Source organism: Nomascus leucogenys, chromosome 12 (genome assembly GCF_006542625.1).
Source record: "Nomascus leucogenys isolate Asia chromosome 12, Asia_NLE_v1, whole genome shotgun sequence".
Taxonomy (NCBI): Eukaryota; Metazoa; Chordata; class Mammalia; order Primates; family Hylobatidae; genus Nomascus; species Nomascus leucogenys.
Genome location: NC_044392.1, coordinates 36,050,630 through 36,071,493, shown reverse-complemented (window position 1 = coordinate 36,071,493; position 20,864 = coordinate 36,050,630). Strand labels below are relative to the sequence as shown.

The following is a 20,864-nucleotide window of genomic DNA, read 5'->3' as shown; positions in this document are numbered from 1 at the left end:
GGGTCCAATTTCATTCTTCTGCGTATGGCTAGTTGGTTATACCAGCACCATTTATTGAATAGGTGGTCCTTTTCCCATTGGTTATTTTTGCCAATCTTGTCAAAGATCAGATGGTTGTAAGTGTCTGGCTTTGTTTCTGAGTTCTCTATTCTATTCTATTGGTCTATGTGTCTGTTTTTACCAGTGCCATGCTGTTTTGGTTACTATAGCCTGATAATACAGTTTGAAGTCAGTTAATGTGATGTCTCTGGCTTGGTTCTTTTTGCTTTGAATTGCTTTGGCTATTCAGGCTCTTTTGTGATTCCATATGAATTTTAAAATAGTTTTTTTCTAATTCTGTGAAAAATGATAATTAGTAATTTGATAAGAATAGCATTGAATATAGATTGTTTTGGGCAGTATGGCCATTTTAACAATATTAATTCTTCCAATCCATGAGCATGAAATGTTTTTCCATTTGTTTGTATTATCTCTGTTTTTTTCAGCAGTGTTTGTGTGTGTGTGTGTGTGTGTGTATGGCTATTGTAAATGGGATTACATTCTTGATTTGGCTCAGTTTGAACATTATTGGTGTATAAAAAATGCTACTAATTTTTTTTACATTGATTTTGTATCCTAAAACGTTACTGAAGTTGCTTATCAGGTCTAGGAGCCTTTTGGTAAAGTCTTGAAATTTTCTAAGTATAGAATCATATTGTCACAAAGAGAGATAATTTGACTTATTTTCCTGTTTGGAAGCCTTTTATTTCTTTCTCTTGACTGATTGCTCTGGTTAGGACTTCCTACAACTGAGGCTTATTTAGAACAACAGAGAATGCTTCCCCCATACCCTACCACCAGGCTAACAAGAATCTAGTAACGAATAATAGTAGTCTACTACTGAGAGAGATGCAAAAGCAGGAAGAGAGACCCTCACTGGGCACCATGCAAAGGGAAGACCTAAAGCTGAGTATAGAGCAGATATTGGAAAAAACCTTCTGGCAAACCAGCCCCCACCCTAAACGCAAGATATGGAGGAATACGGAAACTGTGTTATACCGAGGGTAACCATATCAACAAAAAAATTCCCAAACTGGTTCAACTCTTAAGAGGATTGACACATCTCCTATGTTAAATGCCAAGAATAAGGAAAAGCAAGCCCAGTTCCAGGTCTAACAGCTATAGTCATATATCTCTTAACAGGTGGGATACATTCTGGGAAGTGTGTTGTTAGGCAATTTCGTTGTTGTCCAAACATCACAGAGTGTACTTACAGAAACATGGATGTAGCCTACTACACACCTAGGCTATGCCATATGGTATAGCCTATGGCTCCTAGGCTACAAATCTGTATAGCCTGTTACTGTACTGAAGACTGTAAGCAATTGTAATACAAAGGTCTAAGTAGTTGTATATCTAAACATATTTAAGCACAAAGCAAAGTAAAAATACAATATTATAAATTCATGGAACCGTTGTTGTATATGTGGTTTGTCATTGACCAAAACATCATATGTGTCACATGACTGTATTTAACTCAGCCTCTACTAAACTACACAAGATGTCTGGCATTCATCACAAAATTAGAAGGTATACAAAGAAACAAGAAAAGCAAAAACACTGTCAAGAGGAATAGCAATCAACAGAACCAGACTCAGATATGACACATGGCAGAACTATCTAAAGGGGAATTTAACATAACTATGATTATTATATTAAAATACTCCAGATGAAAAAATGACAACAGGTATGATGATATGGGTAATTTCTGCAGAGAGATGAAAACTGTAGAAAGAATCTAAAGGGAATGATAGAAATAAAAAATACAACAGCAGCTCTGAAGAATGATTTCAATTGACTCATCAGTTGACTTGAAACAGCCAAGGAAAGAATAAGTGAAACTCAAATAAGCCAATAGAAATTACCCAAATTTACCACGTGCAGTGGCTAATGCCTGTAATTCCAACACTTTGGGAGGCTGAAGCAGGAGAATTGTTTGAGCCCAAGAGGTTGAGACCAAACTGGGCAACATAGTGAGACTCCATCTCTACAAAAAATTTAAAAAGTTAGCATGGGTGTAGTGGTGTGTGCCTGTAGTCCCAACTACTAGGGAGGCTGAGGTGGGAGGATCCCTTAAGCCCAGGAGGTAGAGGCTGTGGTAAGTCATGATCATGCCACTGCACTCCAGCCTGGGTGGCAGAGCAAAACTCTATCTAGCAACAACAACAACAAATTACCCAAATTGAAACTCAAAGGAAAAAACAGTAGGCAAAACAATAACAACAACAAAAACAGAACAGAGCACCCAAGAGTTGTGCAACAATATAAGTCTAATATGCATGTAATTGAAATCACAGAAGAAAAGAACACAAAGCAAAAGTTTGGATAACATATTTAAATTTATCTTCATTTACAGTGCTCTCCATTTCTTTGAGTAGATTCAAGATTCTGTCTGGTATCATGTTTGTCTGCCCAAAGAACTTCCTTTAACAGTTCTTGTAGCTCAGGTCTGCTGGAAATAAATTCTTCCAGTTTTTGTTTGCCTAAGATCTGTATTTTTTCCTCATTTTTAAAAAATGGTTTTGCTGGGTATGGAATTCTGGGTTGACAATTTTTTTCTTTCAACTGTAAGAATGCCACTCCACTGTCTTCTGGCTTGCACTGTTTCCAGTAAGAAGTCTGCTGTAATTGTTTTCTTTGTTCATCTAAATACAATGTGTCTTTTACTTCTAGCTACCTTTCAGAATATCCCTTGTCTTTCATTTTCAGTGATTTGGATTATATATGTAGATGTGTGTGTTTTGCTATTTATCCTGCTTGATGATCTCTGAGTTTTCTGGATCTGTAATTTGGTATCTTAATTTTGGACCTAAATTTGCCTAACATTAGGGTGTAATTATTTAGCTGAGAACTAGAGAAGGAGATATTAGTCAGAAAAAGAAAGGGTAAGCAATGTTTCAGAGAAGAGGGTCCAAGAGACAAAAGAAATGGCATGATTAGTAGCCTACAGGTAAGAAGAGATCCTCACACTTTAGGCAAATTAAAAAGACTGTTACAACTAAGTGAAAAGAGTGAATGCAAAGGTGCAATAGATAAAATCAACAGAGGATTCATTTTGGAAGACTGTGTAACCACATTAAGCATTTGTTATTATGGTAAACAGTTAAGGTTTTTAGGCAGTAGAGTGACATAATCAGATTCAAATTCCTAAATCCTAATTCATAATGATCACTCTGCCTGCTAAGTAGGGAGTAGATTGTGTGCAATGTCTTAGAAGCCAAAACAAATTTTTGGATAGAGTCTTAAGCTATGGACTCTTCTCTTCCATATTCCTTTACCTATTATATACCTCCTAGTCTCCCTGGAAAACTTACCTATGCTATGGTCCATTCCTTTGGATCTTGCTAAATGTTTATAAATATCTTTCACACAGCTGAACTGTGTTTTCCAGACTCCCTTGCTGTTAGATGTGGCCACGTACCTGAGTTCTGGCCAATATGAATAAGAAATCAACTTTTATTACTCTATATCACTAAGATTTAGGAGTACATAGTTACAGCAGCTCACCTACTCTTACAAATACACCTAGTAACTACATAATTAACAAGTAAACTAAATTTCACATGGCTAGTGAATTCCTTGGATTAATATATTATTACGTGAAAATGTTATATCTTATAGGGGCACTAAGAATTTCATAAATAGATTAAGAAAACCTAAGTAAAAGTTTGTGTATTCTCCAACTCACACAAAATCAAGGGCCACACACTTTATTTTACCAGTCTACCTTTAGGAAGTTTCTGACAAAATCTTTGGGATTTATCCTCTTAATTAAGCATGGTATGGTACAATGGAAAGTTCCTTACATTTGCAATAGGGAGACTAGCATTATTCTTTCTGAAATGTTACTGACCAGCCATGTGTCCTTAGAAAAAAATCTTTTTTATACTTTTAGACATGAAATCTCACTCTGTCACTCAGGCTGGAGCACAGTGGTGTGATCATAGCTCACTGCAGCCTTGAACTCCTGGACTCAAGTGATACTCCCACCTCAGCCTCCCAAGTAGCTGAGACTACAGCCATGCATCACCATGCCCAGCTAATTTGCTTTTATTTTTTTAGAGATGGAGGTCTCACTATGTTGTCCTGGGCTAAGGCAGTCCCCCCCACCTCAGCCACCCAAATAGCTGGGATCACAGGCACAAGCCACCACACCCAGCAATTTCTTATTACTTTGGTTTCCTTTTTTTTTTTTAATCTGTGAAAGAGGGAATAATAATACCAATTTTCATGGGTACAGGATTATACCATGAGGACTAAACATGGCAATATCTGTATGGTAAATTGCTATAATTGTACTAATTATTTTCTCTTCCCTGTATCTACACCCTTTGCCAGGCGAAATCTCTCTATCAAAAGGAATGGAGTACATTTCCCCACACCTTGGCACCGAATTCATGTGACTTGCTTTGGCCATTTGGCCATTATATGAGACATTGCATGGTTTGCTTGCTTTCTTGTGCCTCTTCTATCTTTTCTTTCATTACCATGAGAACATGCCCAGGTTAGCTTCATGAAAGATGAAAGACACATGGATCAGAGCTGAGTCCCCCAGGTCATCTGATAGCTCAGATCAATTGACAGCCCCAAACCCCCAAATATGTGAATAAGCCTAGCCAAAATCAGCCGAGTCATGTAGCAAACTCTAGACTTATGAGCAATAAACCTATATCGTTGTATGCCCCTGCGATTTCATAGTTGTTTGTTACACAGCATTATTTTGACAACAGATAACCAATAGTCTGGGAGATTAGGCTCCCATAAACTGTAAAGTATTACACAAATGTAAACTATTAAAGCTTAACGATGGTGGAAAAATATATATGTATCCAAGGGCTCCCTTGGTCTATGAGATATTAGAGCCTATGCAAAATCTCATTAAATCCTGTTTCAGAGAGTCATGTGATCCCAGTTTGAGTTGGACAGGACATTAGAGAAGGTCCAGTCTTATCATTCTACTTGTGTATGAAAATTTTTCTCTTCTCAGTAACATAGATTCTCTTTTGTGTGTACCAACAGACTTGTTCCTTCTAGCACTTCTATGCTCTAACAGTTATAAAAGACATCATCTTTAAATCCTCCCATCTCTCTAGCAATCCCTGTGCACACAACCCAGGAGGCTGGGTCTGGTTCCATCCCGCTCATTTGACCACTTCTCTGTGTTGACATCTGTCAGTTATGCTTTGATCATGCTGCAATTTGCAATTTTTCCAGATGCTTTCAACATGCGGCCACTTTGACAAGCTAAAAGCTGCTAATGCTGCATCATTTATCACATTTTCCCATATATTACATTAATCTTAAAGACCCAGCTTAATGCACACAAGGACATCCTCCCTGAATACAGAAGGGCTAGTCTACAAGTTTCATAAAATAAGCATCCTCTCAGATCTCCAAAGGAATAAAAAGCCACAAGAATAAATTGGAAGAGAAACCAGGCAAGCTGTTTTGTATTTTCTAAAGGAAGGAGGAAATTATTTAGCCTGATTTCTCTTTCAGGCATCTCACACATTGTTATTGCTGAACAAATACTTATTATTCTCTGAACAATGAGGTAATCCGAGATGGACCTTTTCTTCCCTAAAAGGAATAAGGAGTCTTTCCAGGTCCCATTTCTGCATACTGGATGGTATCTTCACCTTAGCTGCTGAAGGATCCTTTTTTCTCTAATCTAGAATAAGACAGGAGGCAGAGTGCCTGTCTAGAAAAGTGACAAATCAGACATGACATACATATAGACCCATTACTTCTGTCATATTTCTCCTCTTAACTTTTCTCAGCAATTAAGGTTTCCATGAGCCTCCCACTCCTTTTCAAATCCTGCTCGTGAGGCAGTTGTAATTAAATCTCCTTAATTTCCCAGTGCTGCTTCTTCATAAAATAACTTTATCTTAGAAAAGTTTCCCTTCTAAATTTCCCCAAACACTCTTTCCTAACTAGGGCTGTGATGGAAAAAAATCTTTTCCTTCCTTTCTTCTAAGTCTAAATTCAAGTCAAGCACTACCTTTTGTAGGAAGCCTTCCCTGACAACCTAACCCAGCCTCATTTCCAGGCTCTTTCTCTGGACTCCCATAGCTTCTTATACACACATCTATTACAATATTTACCACACTGTCTTGTAATCATCAGTGTCCTATTGTCTCCCACACTCAGATTGTGCAAAGAGGACAGGCCATGCCTCAACGGACTTTGCATCCATGGAGCCAGTTTTGCCAGTAGAATACGAGAGGAGAAACACTGACCACTTATCCACCCTCACAGCAACTATTTTGTTTCCCTTGAGAGTGCTGTCAATGTGCTAAGCTTCATTAGGACACAGCCTTTGTTCCTACCTTGTTAGCATCACAAAAAGAATAAGATGTCATGATTTACCTGGTGATGAGCTTCATGGAATCTTCTGAAATCGTCAAATAATCTATCAAGTAATCTTTGAACACCTGACATGGGGCCAGATTTGTACTAAGCACCACAGTGGGAAGGGAGCAGTAAGATGGATATAAAACTAGGTTTCAGATCATAAGAAATACATTATCTCGTCAGAGATTTAAACATATGTGTGTAAAACACTAACTTTACATCACAGTATATAAGTGTTATTTAAGTCACATAGACAATCATAGCTAGTTAAAGAATTCAGGCCAGGCACGGTGGCTCACGCCTGTAATCCCAGCACTTTGGGAGGCCGAGGAGGGTGGATCACGAGGTCAGGAGATCGAGACCATCCTGGCTAACACGGTGAAATCCCGTCTCAACTAAAAATACAAAAATTAGCCGTGCCTGGGGGCGGGCGCCTGTAGTCCCAGCTAATCGGGAGGCTGAGCCAGGAGAATGGCGTGAATCCGGGCGGCGGAGCTTGCAGTGAGCCTAGATCGCGCCACTGCACTCCAGCCGTGACTACAGAGCGAGACCCTGTCTCAAAATAAATAAATAAATAAATAAATAAATAAATAAATAAATAAATAAATAATTCAGAGAGGGAGAAATTACTGGAAAAGGAGGAACGCTTTTCAAGGCAGCTTTGCAAAAGCAGCGAGTGTTGGACCTTGAAGGAGGGTAAGATCCCAGCAGAGGGAAGAGAAGCAGGCGTCGCACTTGCCCGGGCGCCGAGAAGGATCTGCACAGTCTGTTTAGATGTAAAGAATAATGAGTAGACTCGCCCGCTAGGATGAAGGTCCTGTGATGAGAATAATGGGAAATTAGGTTCCAAAGCCTGGCCAAATTATCTTCATTTTTCCCCCCCAATAAAAAGAACTGCCCAAGTCACCTACTTCTCAGAGGCCCCATCCTTGTCCTGAACAGGAAATGCGCACTTAAGCAGGGAATGTGCAGTATTACCACAACTCAGCCACCACCAATTACTCCTCAAGAGCACCATGTTAACTCCTTGCTAGCCAAGTCAGTTTCTCACACAGATGAAGCCATCTGTGCTTCATTTATTTCCACCAACCAATTTAAAGTGTACACCCATTACATGCTAATCCATGTGCTAAACTCCCTAAATCACTTAAAAATGAAGAAGATAGAATTCTTAACCTCAAAGAATGTCTTTTCCTCTTATTTTTCTTCTGTCACAGTTCTCTGCTCTTCTACTATTTCTTAGAGACGGTATTCATTTAGGAGTTCCATCAAACCTTCTGTAGCCCTACCTTCCTAAATACATCTTAATCATGCTGGTAGATTTAAAAAGAGAAGAAAGACAAGCCAGTAAATAATTTGGCTTCGGAGGGGAAGTGGTTAAATTCTCAGCGCTTTCTTTATAATATTAGATCTTCAGCCATTCTCCCCTCATTGGTTAAGAATGGCCTCTAACTGCCAGAAAACGTCTTCTGCATCTCCCTCTGATGAGAAACAAGACGTCTCTCTTCTTGTCTAAATAAGGAATTGAACCCGTGGCCAGGCCAAGAAAGTACAGTCCAACTCACCCTTCTGAGCATGAGGTGGTCCAGTCTCTGAGCAGGTCCCCAAGACAGCACAAGATGCCTGAAAAACCTCCCTCTCACTGTGCCAAGCCATGTGTCTCCTTTCATTTAAATACTTCCTGAAATCCCACCGTCTCAGTGCTCCCTGATGACTTCAGAGAATAATGAACTCCTTCCCTTCCTCAGATCCTGTCTCCCTACAAAAGGCTTTTGGCCACTTTCCCTGATCACACCCCCAACCCCAATCAGGCTTTGCATTCTTCTTTGCTCCACACTCCTAAATATATGTGCCCTTGAAGTGTACTCACTATAAATAGCCTGCATTTTAACTCATCTGTGATACTGTAAACCCTTTCTGGCAGTCCAAGAAGTCTTGAGCTTGTTAGGATCTAGGGAACTAGCCTTGTTTGGGGTTGTTGTTGTCAATGAACTAAGACAGGACTACATCAAACAAGCATTTGTTCGCACAGTATTTCCTCACTTAGGCCATGTGAATGATAGCAACTGTAAAAACCAATTATTTCTATAGCATTTATAAAATGCTTTCAGATCCATGACTTTATTTTATTTTTCTTCAAAATAACCCTGTGAAGTACCATTTGCATAATCCTCTCTTAATAAAGAAATGGAAGTTAAAGGAGATTTAAAAACTTGCCTTTGGTCAAGCAACAAATGGGGCCAGGAAAACTATTTGGGAATAATTCCATGTAGATGCTGAACCTGACACCATACATAAATCTCAGATGGATTAAATGGTTAAACACAAAAAATAAAACTATTAAGAAGAAAGATAGCTAAAGATTTGCCTGATCACTAGATGAAGAAAGGTATTCTACACATAAAAGCAATGGAGGCCGGGTGCAATGTCTTACACTGGTAATCCCAGCACTATGGGAGGCCAAGGAAGGAGGATCACTTGAGCCTAGGAGTTTGAGACCAGCCCGGACAACACAGCAAGACCCTGTCTCTACAAGAAAAAAAATTAGCCAGGTGTGGTGGCACATGCCTGTAGTCCCAGCTACTTGAGAGGCTGAGGCAGGAGGATCACTTGAGCCCAGAAGATTGAGGCTGAAGTGAGCCATGATCACATCACTACATTCCAGCCTGAGTGACAGAGCTAGATCCTGTCCACCCATATACAAACAAAAAAAAGCAATGGAAAAAATCTCAAAGAAAAACATTCTGCTCTTGCCTGCCACCATGTAAGATGTGTTTTTGCTCCTCATTTGCCATCTGCATGATCGTGAGGCCTCCCCAGCCATATGGAACTCTGAGTCAATTAAACTTCTTTCCTTTATAAATTAAAAAAAGAAAAGAAAAGATCAGTCTACATAAAAATATAAAACACTTATGTGTCACAAAACCAAATAGAAAGCCAAACAGTCTGAGGGAGAATTGCCTAAGAAAGGAGTGCCTTCTCAACTATAGATTTCAGGCAAATGTATTTTTAAATCCCTCTAAATTAAAAGATATTTTAAAAAGAGGAAACAACTTGTAGAAATGTAAACACAAACAGCTAATAAACTTATTTTTAAGGTTCAGCTTTAGTAAAACTCAAAGATGTACAAAATAATACAATAAAACACTGTTTTTGCCTGTCAATGTAATTGTAATGGCAATACACAATGCAAGTGATAGTGCAGTGAAGTGTACACAACCATTATACTGAGTAAACTGATGTAATCCTCCCAGAGCAATTAATAACTACCTACCAAGACCCTAAAAATATTCAGACATGTTGATCTAGTAATTCCACTCTGGGAACCTATTTCATGGAAACAATAAGGGATATTCTAGAAAATTTATGTATGTTAATATTTATCAGCAATATTTAAATCATAATTAATTTGCACAAATCGACATTCTATTATATGCAAATAATGAAAATGCTAAGTAATGATAATAAGAAATAATGTATATAAAGAATTATAATGAAAGAGCAAATATATTTATCATATATAAAATATAATATATAATCTATTATATCTTATACATAATACATATAACATATATAACATATATTAAATGATATATTTATCATATTATTAAATAGTATCAAATACAATGTGTTTATATATTAATTATTAAATATATGTATATAATACATATATGTATGTATATACACACATTGTATTTAATAATATATATTATCATATATTAAATATCACATGGTATTTGCAATACTGTGTGTATATATATACACACACATTGTATTTAATAATACATACACACATTGTATTTAACACATTATATACATACACACATATTGTATTTAATAATCATATATTATCATATATTAAATATCACATGGTATTTGCAATACTGTGTGTGTGTATATATATACACACACACATTGTATTTAATAATTATGTATACATACATTGTATTTAATAATATGATAAATATTATGTCATTTAATATGTGATATATACACACACATATATATACATACACACATACACATTGTATTTAATAATATAAGCTTGATTATATAACTATATGTATGAACAATTAGATTCTCCAGGATGTAGACAATAATGAGTTAGGAAAGCAAAATATTTTATCAGGGAGTAATACCTGTGAAAGACAAACAGCACAATTGCATGGGACCCTCAAACTACAGTGCAGAGGTAGAAAATCAGTGCCAGCCCAACAAGTAGCAACAAAGCAAAGATTGCCCTTTAGAAGAGCCCTAAACTGGGAGAAGTAGCCAGGCTTTGTGGCACAAGCTGGCCCAGTCACCTGCTGGGACCACCACTAAAATAGTGGGACCTTGGCTCGAATGCTGAGGCCAGTCTTAAAGGAGCTAACAGCTGGACTCAAGGTGTCTCTGGAAGAGGGAGCTGAGTGGTCCACAACTGTATCTACATAGAATAAAGGCTGGGAATGTACCAAAATGGTAATAGTGATAATGGAATTATGCATTATCCTTATTTTCCTTTTTATACTTTTCTATATTTTTCATGTTTTTGCAGAAAGCATAATAATCAGAAAAAAAGTATTATACTCAGAAAAATCGGATTTTTTAATTTTAAAATGAGGACTATCTAGGGATTTCTGTGTTCCTTAGTCTCTCTTACTTCCATCTTCACACATCCTTTGAGAGTGGTAGTCCTAATGTATTCATATTAATAGTTTGCTTAGAGACATTTGTGTTAGGACATTATTTCCAGAACAAGACAAAGCCTTAAATTACACACACATACACACACAGAGTACTGCTTTTGGTTTGCTTTCTGCAGTCTTGTTTTTCTTCAAGTTTTATAAGGAAGTTTCCAGTTACTCTCTCATTGTTGGACTGCATTGGAAGAAATAGAAAGAGTATGGGTGGGCAAAGATGGGAGTTTGCACTTACTGCCTGCTACATGCAGGGCAAGAGTAAGAGTTTTGCAAAAAACAAGGTCCAGAGTCAAGTATGTAGCCACACATCTAGTAGAAGCTGGAGACAAAATTCACTCCAGTCAGTTTGGTCTCAAATCTTTGCTCATTCATCTAACCCCTAGCACCTTCAATCAAGAAATATCCATATTCTGCAGCTCAGCAAATTTGGCAAAGCTGATCATCAGAAACACCGTTGCATGCACTGTGGAGTTCTGCCAGGAGTGGGCAGAAAGTCAAGAGACTTGTGTTCTAACCCCGGCTGTGTTCAAGGTGTCAGATGACTTTGAACAATTTGTTTTCTTGCCCATGGAAGCAGTGGCTGGGACTAGTGGTTTCAAAAGGGCTTTCCTGCCCTTAACCTCTGACTCTCTCAATATTCATTTATTTGTGTATTACATATGAAATTAATACATTCATTTATATATGTATATAATGCTCTCAGCAAGCCAGTGCTATTGCCATGCCACATCTAAATAACTCATGAACTCATTCTGCTTCTACATAAAATTGAGATCTTTAAATTGTTCCCTGCTATTGCCTCACCCAGAACTACTGATAAAGACAACTGCATTCACTGCAGCATTATTTACCAGCCAAAGACTGGCAACAATTCAAACACCAGTGGATAGAGGACTAATTAAATAAGCTATGGCACAGCGTTGCAATGGAATACTATGCAGACATATGAAAAATTTAGGGGACTTAGCCAATATTATCTAGGCTGGGCTTCTGGGACACGACATTCTCATATTTCCCTCCTCCCTGATTGGCTGTTCCATCTCAGTCACCTGTGTCAGACCTTCTTCCTCTTCCCAACATCTAAATGCGAAAAGGACCCAGGAATCAGTCCCTGGCCTTCTTCTGTCTATATTCTCTCTCTACATTCAATCCCAAAGTTTAAAATAGTGTCTGATGATACCCAAACTTCTATCTCCAACTCTAGCCTAAGCCATGCCCTCTAAACTAAACATCTCATTGCTTTCTGAATATTGTATTCATTAATATTTGAGTGCCAATTAAGAGCCAGGGACCGACTGTTCTAAGCACTGAAATTACAGCAGTGGAAAAACAAGACAAAATCTCGGCCCTCCTTAGCATTCCAGCAGCAATACCAGAAAATAAACAAGGGAATGGTAATTATGTTCTATAATGCCAGGTAGTGCTAAGTGCTGTGTGGGAAAATAAAAACAGTAAGAGGACATAAGTGATGGGAACTCTTTGAGATGGGATGACCAGGGAGGGCCAGTCTGGGGAGGTGACATACAGGAGTGATGCATGCCAAGGACAGGATGGACGAGGCTTCCAGGTGAAGAGAACAACACGGACAAAGGTCCCAGGATGGGGACATGTTGGCACATTAGAGAAACAGGAAGGAGGCCAGTGTGGCTAAGCAGAGTGAGACACGGGAGTCAGGGGAGAGGACATCACAGCAGTGGACAGGGGACGAGCCCATGAGGCCCTGTGACTATGGCAAGGAGTTTAATTAGTGAATATGTGTGCTGATATAGAACAATTTCTAAGATGTATTGTTCCATGAAACAGCAAAGTGCAGCTGCTGCTTAGACTCCTTCTGGAAGGACACACAAGAAATTGTAAAGGGTGGTTGCCTCTGGGAATGGACACCAAGGGGGAGCCAGTAACCGAGAAACCTATTTTTCAGTGATAATGTTTTGTACTGTTTCAATTATCCCTAGGGATATGAATTATTTTTTCAATTTATAAAAATCTCCTTCTATCTGGTCACTGGTGGTGTTCTAACTGGCCCAGTGGACTAAGCCACATTTGCCTTATCAATAGAACTCCTCAGCTTCATCTATTGCCTCCCAGGGTCCTTAAGCTTTTCAAGTTCACTTTGTTATCTGAATGGAGATCACCGCATCCTGTAGGTTCGTTTTTGTTTCATTTTGTTTTGCAGGAGGAAGGTTCCTTACCTCCAAGACCAAAGACCAGAGTCTGTCCTTCTCTTGAGCTCTCGGTGGCTCTTCTGTGGAAGGATACTTCTCCACTCCCCTCCCAAGGAAGCTCAGAGTTTTGCTGTCCCCAGGTTACAGTGTCCACTCCTCTCCCAGTGGCTCCTGGATGTTCTAGACCTCAGGCAGCCAATTCCAGGGTGCACCAGTCGCATTAGTTTGGACAATACTATTTCTAAAGGACAGCTAGAATGTGCAGGAGGTGAAGGAGCTGTTTCGCATGCCACTGTTTGTCCCTGGCCTGGCCCCCGCAGAACTTGAGACCCAAAGCAATAGCTGTCTTGATTCACAGATGAGGAAACAAGCTTATGGAGTGCAATACTTGTCCAAAGTTGCATGAGTTTGTGAAAGAAGCAGGACTAAAATTCAGGTCCCCAGATTTCCAGTTCCAGGCTCTTTCCAGCTGGATCTCCCACCCCAATCCTAAGTCCAATCCAATTAGCCTTTCCCGCAGCTCCATGCTTGACTTTTGGCAGGAGCTGAAGCAAGAAGAGGGAGGAGGAGAATGAGTTGCCCAGCCAAGGCAGTTTCCAGAGCCTCCGAAGGGGCACTGGCCTCTCATGGATTTGGCAAATGCTAGAGGCCAGCTCATGAACACTCCTGGGTCTTTTAGGGACACCCTAGTAATCTCCTCAGACCTCCTTTGCAGACCTCAACACACACATGATTTCCCTCTCATGCTCCAAAAAAAAGAATCAGAGTCAGTTGTACTTTAAGTTGCCTGCAGAAACCTCATACCAAAAAAAAAAAAAAAAAGGATGGGGGTTGGTAATTTCTTTTTTTTTTTGTATTGAGATGGGGTTCTCCCTGTGTTGCCCTGGCTGGTCTCAAACTCCTGAGCTCAAGGGTTCCAACTGCCTCAGCCTCCCAAAGTGCTGGGATTACAGGCCATCGCACCCAGCCGGGGGTTGGTAATTGTAAAAGCAAAGATCAAATGATCAAATAAAGCAACACTTCTCTTTGGTAATGAATGATCATGAAGAGGAGTGTTTAAGAAGACACCAAAGACATAAGATCCCATTTTTAATGCATTTATTCATCCAAGGTTACATACTCACACACACTCACCTGTCCTAGTCAGAATGCACAACAAGATTTGAGAATGACAGGTCTGATAGGAGAGAATCAAGAGGAAGCTTTAAGAGTAGCCTTCCTGTAACACCCCCAAGAAAGTTCATTGTCAAGAGCTTTTATCCAGTGCAGGGGATGACAGTGTCATACAATCCAGCATTGTGTGCAGATAGATTACCTGCATCACGTATGCTTTGTGTGGCAATGCTGCAGGTCTGTATCCACACAGCTCTGTCCCAGCCTCATTCACATGGAGGGTCCTGAACATACATTGACTTTGACTGCTTCATGCAGAAACCTTACCGGTTGCTCGTGCTGTGCTTAGAACCACGGACATCTGAGCAGCATCTGAGGATAACCTTAGCCAGGCAGCTCTTTTGGAATTATGGGACTGGCTCTAACCTCTGACAGTACTCAGAATAACAAACCATTTCTAACTTACCAGCAAATTAGTAATTCTTACTGCAATTGCTATTTCTTTGGGGAAATGTATATTATCATATTATTTTGGATTGCTATTTTATTAATAATTCATAACCATAAAATGAAATGAAAATAATAGCTACTATCTTTTATTGAACACTTTTCTGTATGCCAGGTGCCCTTTTAATCAAATGGCCTGAATAGCTCATTTAATGTTCAAAGCAATCTTAGTAGTAAATTATGATAATCCCCAGGTAACAAAACCGAAGAGATGTTTGATAAGTTGCCAGTTGTACAGCTGATCAGTCAGGTCCACCTGACTCTAACATTTATATTTTAACCACCAAGTTACGTGATCTTCCATTCCTGAGTATTTAGAGCATTTATAGTATGCTACAGGCATCATGAAGGAAGTGATTCTGTTGTAGACTCTAACTTGGAGCTTTCTGCTAGTTAACCAAAGGGGCAGCAATAAACACTAGATTTATCTTCATACTACTGCTGCCATGTAGGTGAAGAAAATCCTCCTTCAGTAGGAAACTGTGGAACTTTTATATGCACAGCTACAGTTGAGATCTGGGTTAGGTAATTCATTCCCCTAAAAAAATCTTTATGACACCATCATTCACACTATTAACTGGCAATATGTCATTAACATAATTTCTTTCAGTAAGATTGAATCAGGACCTATTATGAGCTATTCATTTTATGAAAATACAAATAAATAAAGCAAGATGAGGTTCCCGGTCCCCAAGGAACTCACAGTCTAGTGGCAGAAATTTATATTTGTGATTAGAATTGCTATGAAAGTACAAAGTCCAAGAAAGCTTAGAGTAATTCTGTCTAGAGGAATCCAAGGGGGCTTGGCATTTGAACTAGATATGGAATTTAAACTGGGTCTTGAAGGGTGAGCAGGAACTTCAAGGCCAACAGAGTGCATGAAAGAGAACTTCAAAGGGAAAATACCATAGAAAGGCTTGGGATACCACCGTCAGTGCCAGCACAGCCAACAAGCACCTGTATTACTACCTAGGTGGTAACAAATGAGATTGAGAAGGACAGTTGGGTCCAGACCCTAACAGGCCTAGAATCTCACATGTTAAGAAGATTGAACACCATCTGCACACAGGAAAATGGTGAGCCATTAAAGGTTTCTGAGCACAGGAGTAGAGCAATCAAAAAGCTTTTCTGGCGAAGAAAGATCCCTCTGGAGCCCAAGTGGCTAACAGATTAATAGGTATCTGGGCCTGGGTAGATTTGGTGGCTCTGAATATTTCATTAAATGAATTTCCTAAACACAGAAAGTAAGATACATTTTAATGTGTTTTTCTCTCTCTCTCTCTTTCTCTCTATGGCAACTGATCGTAATTATCTCAGAACTCTGAGCTCAAGAAGATATCTCCTCTGTTTACCTTCAGAAAGAACAAGGCAAGGGTTTACTCTGAGTATTAAATGTGCATTTTTATAGGTTTAGAGCTTAATTAAATAGCGTTGAAATCCATATGCAGGTTATTGAAAGCATAAGCACCTGAAATGATAGGGAAAAAATACGTAGAAAGTTGCCACGTTAAAGCATTGTTATTAAAAGAACAGAAAACGTCTGTTAAAAAACAATTTACTGTGCCCTGGGTTCTGTCAACTGGAGCTAAATCCATGTCCCTTGGGTTCTTAGAGCATCTTTCTTCACTACAAAGAAAGTCAAGAAAGGAAATATGATCAAGTCCACCCCATGTACCTCCACACCTCCTCATTCCCCACCACATATGTAGGGAGTGCCTACCACCCAACACTAATATCATAACCCAGTTCTACCATTGTGGTGTACGTGACTCCAAACGTTCTTTAAAATTCAACCCAAAAAAACCACATTAAGTTGGGGTGATCACCTGGGACAGCAGGGCAATTGAAAAAGGAAGCAGTGCCACTAGTCAAACAAAAGCGGCAAGCCCTCATGATATACACCAGCATATGTATTCAGTTGGTCATCTATTTATTGAATGATCAGAGAGCACCTGATATATGCCCAGAACTGGCCCGGGTACTGTGAATGCTAAGAGAAATCAGAAACAGCCTTTCTCCTCAATCAACTCCATCTATCTCTTGACATTTACTACAATTCTATAACTGCATTGTTCAGAGGAGGAAACTGATGCTTAGAGACACTAATTCACTTCAAGATCAAAGATCCCATCCAGGGGGAATTTGGAGTGAGACAAAAGGACCAAGGTGAGAATTAGGTGAAGACTGCACCTCTGACTCCAAGCACAAACTCAGGAAGGCACATATCATAAAAGAAATCCTGGAGTCTGAGGTCCAAATTTATACAAGGGGACTGCAAACAAGAGGACAAAACACGACCTAGGCAAGAAGCAGCATGGACCATTATGTTACCCCAAAGACCATCTTAGCACTAAAAACATGAAAAAGAGATTAATTTAATATCCATAGTAAAGATATTCAAGAGGCAGTGTATATAGTGGTAAAGTGTGCCGCCTCTGGAGACACAAAGTCATAGGTTCAAATCCCATCTCTGCACCTTTATAACTGTGGACAATTTATGGGCAAGTTAATAACTGTGGGCTGGTTACTGAAGTTTGCATGGGTTAATAACCTTTACTGCAAGGAACTGTTGTGAGAATTACTAAGAGACAACATATGCGAAATGCTTAGTGCAGTGCCTGGCACTCAGTGAGAATCAATAAAAGTGAGCCATGATGATCAAACTCAATAAGCCCCAAAATGAAATCATTATCTGTTCTCAAAAACGTGTTTATTCTGTGCCTGAATTCTCTATCGGCATGATTTCCACCCACTCGCCAAAATCAGGAGCCATTCTCAGTTCCATTTCTCAAACCACCACCCTTCCGCCTTCTTCTACTATCATCATCATCATCACATCTAACATTTCTGGTGCCTTTTTAAGTTTGAAGATGCTAAGCCAAGTGCTTTAGAAGATGACCTTCTTTAATTCGGCAGAAGAAAACCTTTATGAGGAAGATACTGTCATTATCTCTATTTTGCATTTGGGGAAGGTGCAACTTAGAGAGGTTATGAAACTTTCCTAAGGTTCCACAGCTGTTAAGTGAGAGCAGGAAGATTTTATAGACAGTCTGAGTCAAAACCCATGCGCTTAAACACTATACTACATAGCCTCCCAACCAACAGGTTGCTCAATAAGCCCTACAGGTTCCTCTTTCCAATTCCTCTTGGCTCTACCCGGTCCCCACCCTTGGGCCACATCCTGCCCTGCGAAAGCACAGGCACACAGTGGGTTGTATTTTGGAACAATCGTGGAGAGGTTTGAATGTCAGGCTGATGGGGAATTTGACCAAGGAAGAGTGTCTGAACCTGAGAAAGAGTGTTGCTGAGCGAGGGGCAGCCCCGTCGGTGAGGGTGGACTGGAAACACAGAGGCCAGGGAGGAGACCAATGCATCAGTCGAGATGTGAGGTACAGAGGGCCTGAAGCAAGGCAGTGGGAGTGGGAACAAAAAGAAAGGCTGGATGCGACAGACATTACCTCACCAGGCACAAATACTCTCGAGGCTGGAACTCGGTTTAATAATTCTGTTACTAGGGCAACAGCAAAAGAACCTATCTCAGAGAGAACCCATTGTAGCCTGTTTCTGCGCCAAAGAGTGGTGGCTCTAAGCTGGAAAAACAGGATTGAAGGCAAGTGGCCAAGTGACGCAGCAAGCCCTGTGGATCAAGACTTCACATAGACATTTTTTAGACCTTTCACCCTCTACAGTTTGGGGAGTAGAGACATTTGAAACAGGACTTCCAAGAAGGAAGGTAGCAAGATCTAGGGAGCTGAAGCTATTGAAGCCCCATGACAGATTAGCAATACTGTCTCTGATTTTTATTTTATTTTTCTTTGAGACAGGGCCTCACTCCATCACCCAGGCTGGAATGCAGTAGCACAGTCACAGCTCATTGCAGCCTCAACTTCCCGGGCTCAGGCGATTCTCCCACCTCAGCCTCTGGAGTAGCTGGGACTACAGTTGTGTGTCACCACACTTGACTAATTTTGTACTTTTTGTAGAGATGGGGTTTTGCCATGTTGCCCAGGCTGGTCTAGAATTCCTGGGCTCAAGCAATCCATTCACCTCAGCCTCTCAAAGTGCTGGGATTACAGGCGTGAGCCACTGCACCTAGCTGCCTCTGATATTCAGGCTAATCTAAGGACACCAGGAAGAGGTGGGGGAGGGATGCCTTTGCCACATCTGTCATCATAGAGGATCTTGTGGTAAAGAGTTCAAGTGGGAGCACGTCTGGCAACAAAAGCAAAAGCATAGATCCAAAAGCTGACCACTCAGATATCTGCTTTTCTTTAACTTGGTATCACTAGAACTATGGCCAGGCCTTAAAGGTAACTTTCTCACTGTGTCCAGGAAGTGAAGTGCTAGGAAGAGCTTACCTGTGGAAGTGATCCTTTCATCGTTTTGTCCTTTCAGAAATATTGTGATGAGATAGCCCTCATCGCATCATTCCATTCATCTCTTTGTTAGCCACCCCAGCCAGAAAAGAAATTGCCTTCCAAAAACATTAGGAAATCTATGTTCTATCCAGCTACATTCTCACCAGCCTAGGTACCTAGATATGTACTCATTTTCTGAGTAAGCTTAGGCAAATTGTTTTTCCACTTAGTTTCCTTACCTGGAAAAAGAAAAATATATATATATGTATACACACACACATATATATATGTGTGTATATATGTATATGTATGTATATATGTGTATATGTGTGTGTCTGTATATATATAAATATATAAATTAACCTTAATCTCAAAGATTAATATAAGAACTTAAAGCCTGAAACATGTCATAAGCTTTCTGAAAGACAAGGGAACCCAAAGCATAAAGAGAGCACATTAAAAACAGTAGTTTGATTTGGTCTGAAGTCAAGGCACCATTTAGGGCTAGAGAAGGACAATGTATTCCATGGAGCTGATGAAAACAATAATGAGCATTTTGAGACACTGATGCTGTACTACAGCTCAGTAGTTAGAGCTTGTTCCCAGTAGTAAAACTTCCTGTTCCAATACAGCCTTTGTCACTCACCAGCTCTATGACCGCGGGAGAGTGGCACATCTTGGAGCTTCTGTTTCTTCATTCATAAGATGAGGGTCATGCAATATGACTCATTGGGTTGCTGGGAGGATCACATTCTTGACACAGGGTAAATAGTAAATGGTGGTTATCGTGTTTCCTTAAATCACAGGCAATCTCTGTAACAACACTGGAAAAGCAATATTCATCATCTCTATTTTACCAAAGAGAAAACCAATTCCCACAGAAGCTAAAGTGTGTGCCCAAAGCCACCCACAGAGGAAACTTCTCACTACAAAGCTCACACTGTGCCACAGTTTTCTCTCCCATACTGAAATCTACAAGGCTCCTATGAAGTGTCCATATTCTCTTCCCAAATCAATGGGCTTAGACAGCCGCCATTATTGGTAGCCACGGATCAAGTTTCAGGCATACGGACTGCTACACATAAGCTTAGCTATGGGCAACAGTTTATTGATTTGCTATAAGCTGAAAACATGATCTAATTCTGACCCTAAAAAGGGTATACAATTTACAGGCTTCCCCTTGGATTCCTCTGGACAGTGAATCCTGCAGAAGTGTAGAATGCAGATGAAGCCTGGAAATCAAAGACATCCCTGGGGAATGCAGCAAACGGGAGTGATTTCCTCTGGCCCTCTGGCCTTTACTCTGTTAGAGTCTGATCTCCTGAGTGGAGACTCCGGCAGCCTGAAGGGAAAAGACAAAAATAGTTTCTACCAGCTGGCATGGCAAACAGAACCAAGGCTCATGAATAGACAGATACATACATATTTAGCCCTTAGGCCTCAGCCCTCCCAGCATATTTTGGAACTCTTTTTCCACTTTCAGGCTGAACTTTTTGTCCCCAAGCCCCACACCTGCTGAGAGATGACTTTGCTAAAGAGGGCCCAGGCAGTGTCAAAAGTCTAGAGTGAACTGGATACCGTAAGTGGCTCCTACACCAAAGTCCTTGAGACTCTGACATTCTTTAGACCTGAACCCACAACAT

General features: G+C 40.0%; 1 long non-coding RNA gene across 1 annotated transcript in view; it reads right to left on the bottom strand.

Moving 5' to 3' along the window:
• Positions 1–20,045, bottom strand: part of LOC105740581 — a 46,786-nt gene extending 26,741 nt beyond the window's left edge. Inside the window, exon 1 of the long non-coding RNA XR_001116629.2 lies at positions 19,868–20,045. This is a non-coding gene — a long non-coding RNA (uncharacterized LOC105740581). The remainder of the gene's footprint in view (positions 1–19,867) is intronic.
• Positions 20,046–20,864: the final 819 nt, after the last annotated feature.